At 37.5% G+C, this 4,042-nt stretch overlaps 1 long non-coding RNA gene across 1 annotated transcript; it reads right to left on the reverse strand.

Annotated features, from left to right (window-relative positions):
- Positions 1–622: 622 nt before the first annotated feature.
- LOC110927489 lies at positions 623–3,593 on the reverse strand. The gene is made up of 3 exons (XR_002585661.1): positions 3,466–3,593; positions 2,195–2,278; positions 623–752 (listed from the first exon to the last, which is right to left on the reverse strand). It is a non-coding gene; the product is annotated as an uncharacterized LOC110927489 (long non-coding RNA).
- Positions 3,594–4,042: the final 449 nt, after the last annotated feature.

Consider the following 4,042-nt stretch of genomic DNA (forward strand, 5'->3'; position numbering starts at 1 on the left):
GTACTGGCCAGGTGCGCAATCCACACACTAGTTTCGTGCCTTCGTGTAATCATCGCCTTACGCCCGAAAGATGGGTTTCAGTTTCGTGCATATTTCTAACACTTCCCCAAGACCACATCATGGTCTTTCGTTTAATAATTACCCTCCCAAGGAGACCCTTTCCTTTTTATTTTGACATTGGTACTCATACATATTAGTATTGTGTACCTGGGGTTAATTTGCCTAGTTGCACCTTCGCCCGCCTTGGCGTTCATCCTATCCTGCATTCACGGATCACCCTCTTCAAACTCTTAAGCTTACCTTGCACATAACATACTATTAGTTTCCTTCAAATACATAATCTAATACATACTTACATTCGCTTTTGCATTTAGGCCTCGATCGAGTCTTAGATTGTACGGGTTCTTGGTCACGAGAGCACACCGGTTTGAGTTCGAGTATTTACCTCCTGTTACTTGATTCTCTCAAACCAGGGCTCTGATACCAACTTGTTACGCACTAACACGTTTAACCTTAAAGATAACGCAGCGGAAAAAGGAGCTTTAAAATTTCTTTCTTTTTAAACGCCTTGACTTACTTGAAGTAAATTTTTAAAGTGACACTGTTATACTGAATACTCCCCTTGAACTTATTTACAAATAGAAATATAAATTATATTTATGACATTACTTATTCAAACACTCCCGTACAATATAACTTAAGACTCGGTCTTCGATCTTCACTTTTCAGTAATCCTCCGTGACTCATACAACCTGCATCCACACATACATTCATAACATTAGCACGCATTATATAAACTAGATTCATTCTCGTACGCTTCCCATTTCGTTGTCTTCCTAACTTTAAACATTCCATACGCGTATGCATTACCAAATGAGGCTTCAATAATGTACCTGCAATGCTTTTCATTCTCAAGGCACGCTGTTAATAACGTTATTACTTAACACATCTAAATCATGGCTGCATATATTCCTATATGCATACATACACGTCTATGTACATACACGCCTTCCTATGTTTCTACGTACATACGTACACTTATACGTACCTTCATACATACCTATATACACCTTCGCATTCGCACCTACATCCCTACTTACACATTCAAGATCTTACATATCACTACATACACGTATATTAATCACATGGGACCTAAACTTAGATTTATAGCCCAAAAACATTAAAGGCACGATCAAAACCATGCTTGGGAGATCCACCGTAGTCCACGGTTAACATACCGGAACCTACGTTCCAAAAATTGACTTAAATAACAATTTACAGCATTTTGGACATGGGGAGGGCGTCGGCGACGGCCCTAGGGGGCGTCGGCGACGGCCCTTGGTTTTACGCGTAGCCCAAACTCTCCGTAGACAGCAAGATAAGGCGTCGGCAAAACTGCATTTTCCATGAGGCGTCGGCGACGGCCCCTATGGGCGTCGGCGACGGCCTCTAGATTTGCCATTTTCTTGCTGTGTTGTTTTCGTCGATCGTACGCACTAAAACTTGCGTAACTTTTGATCCGTTTATCCGATTAACCTCCCGTTTCTTCCTACATGCTTCTAATTTCACATTCTATCATATGGACTTGGAATCCCATATCCGATTTAAGGAAATTCCTATCTTACACGCTTCCGCCTTATTATTCTTTATCTAACTATTTGACCCGTTCGTGCTTTTACCAACATAATCTGATTATTTGACCACAATGCCATATGGACTTAATAATTTTATTTTCGACTATCATGAAAGGTTAAATTCTCGGTTGCCTTGCATCCTCTTAACTCACTTTCGCTCAAAGGCTTATTTTGACCTGTTATGGGTATTTGCGCATTAAATGGTCTATGGCATATAAAACTCTATACTTCGCTTTTATACTTGACCAAGACACTACTCGAATCAAATAGTTTGTTTCCAAGCGACTTTTAAGGTCATTTGGCCGAAATACCCATCAAGGGCGTTTTTGTCAATTTAGCCCTATCCTTAATAACAAAGGACTTTCTTGCCTAAGTAACCAATCCTACTACTTAGCTATCATTCTTAATCACACATATCATACTCGGATAGTTGCTAAGATCCGTTTAATACTTCATTGATATCATACCCATTCATTCCTCTATGACCTCAATTATCATAATAATTAGATTGCACATGACTTTACATAAACAACTAAGAAGTAATTATAGAAATTACTTACCTCGTGCATCCGGGTTCGTATCCGATTCCTTGTCTCCTCTTGACCCGTTAGCCTTTCATGCTTGAGTCCGTCTTGACATGATTCCTATACTTTCATGTCACCAAATCACATTTTCGTTAGCATACATCATTGTACATGTTAACGATCATATCAACCGCATATTTCACATTTGACTTTCTTTAGTCAAAATTAACAAGCATAAGACATATAATCAATTTCATATCCTTTCAAACTAATGTAATTCATCATGTCATCACAAATAACGCGTATTAACATAACATGTACCATGCGACTTCCTATGATCCTACCTTTAAGACAACAAATCAAATCATGCTTCCTATGCGTAGACGCGTTGTTGACTTTCGGAAGTCAACGGTTTAACATATAACTTATGACATAACCCCATATATCCGTATTATTATTTTAGGCTACACAAGCATCACTATATATATATATATATATAACAATCATGATGAAATATGCTTACATCCACACGATCACCTAACTACATACACATACTTTCACATGTTAATGCTTTCATTATCTCACATTTGACCATCACATACAAGGTGAGCCTATTTAAACGAAGTCATAACATCATTACTAGCAAGTTCACATGTTTTGTATTTAGTGTACATCAAATCCTACATTACCAATAAGAAATTGATCCAATACATGATGTGCATCCTCCTCGTTCAAGCATATGGTACAAGCTCCTAATGCACATTTCCACCCAAATGATATCATCAACAACACCTTCTCATGAATTCCTTCTACTACGCGTCTCTTATGTTCAACAATCATTAATTATATCATTACCATACTCAACACATATTCATTCATTAGTTGGCATGAAATTTCCCACACTATCCTACACTAGGCATTTCATCAAACACTTGGTGTGCGTACACCGTTTGATGCACAATGTACAACTAAATCATGCTTTCATTCCTATCTCTTATCTTCCTTCATCATCACCACTAAGAATTTCTTTAATTTCATTCCATCCTTCAATCTAACCTATATTCATGCATCACACACTAACTAGTTCATAATATTTAGACAAATTTCACAACTACAAGATCATCACATAACATCATACTACTTGAACAAGTGGGTTTTGCTTCAAACCATGAAATTACTCAAAATCACACACAACACAAGTTCTATTTGGTGATTCTAATTCACAATCTTGCTTAATTTCATATCAATTTACGAATTGATCATAACCCATCTTGTCAAACATCATCAAAACATAAAATTCGACTTACTTGGTGTGAAGAACACTTGGGTGGTCAAGAATCTTGGTTCATGCATTAGTTTTGAGCCAAATTCCTCCCTCAATTTGAAGAATTTAGGCTGATTAGGGTTTTTGTTCTTCCCCTGCCCTTTCTCTCGATCGCACACCATCACCAAACACTGACTAACTTTTGGTCAAGTGTTTTATTTATACATTTTTCATTTTAACCCCCTTATCTTTTATAACATGGCAATTTATTTCATTTTACATACAAACTTGGTTAACTTCATGTGCACATGTGTTTTATACTTTCCATAGTTTATAAAACTTTACTAATAGTAGAATTCTATATTTATCATTTCTTTTCGCTAAATATTACAATTAAAGCATTTTAGTATATCTTACGAAATTTGGGGTGTTACACACGTATGGCTTCAGCATTTCGTATTTATGCTGGAAGGCTAGGCTGAATCGTAAGCTTGTAGCGCTCGCACGCGCCGAGGTAAAGTGTCCTTCCGACTGAGGGCGTCAGCCACAACATTGGCCTTGCCTGGATGGTACTTGATAACGCATTCGTAACCGTTCAGTAGTTCAACCCATCATCGTTG

Source organism: Helianthus annuus, chromosome 3 (assembly GCF_002127325.2).
Source record: "Helianthus annuus cultivar XRQ/B chromosome 3, HanXRQr2.0-SUNRISE, whole genome shotgun sequence".
NCBI lineage: Eukaryota > Viridiplantae > Streptophyta > Magnoliopsida > Asterales > Asteraceae > Helianthus > Helianthus annuus.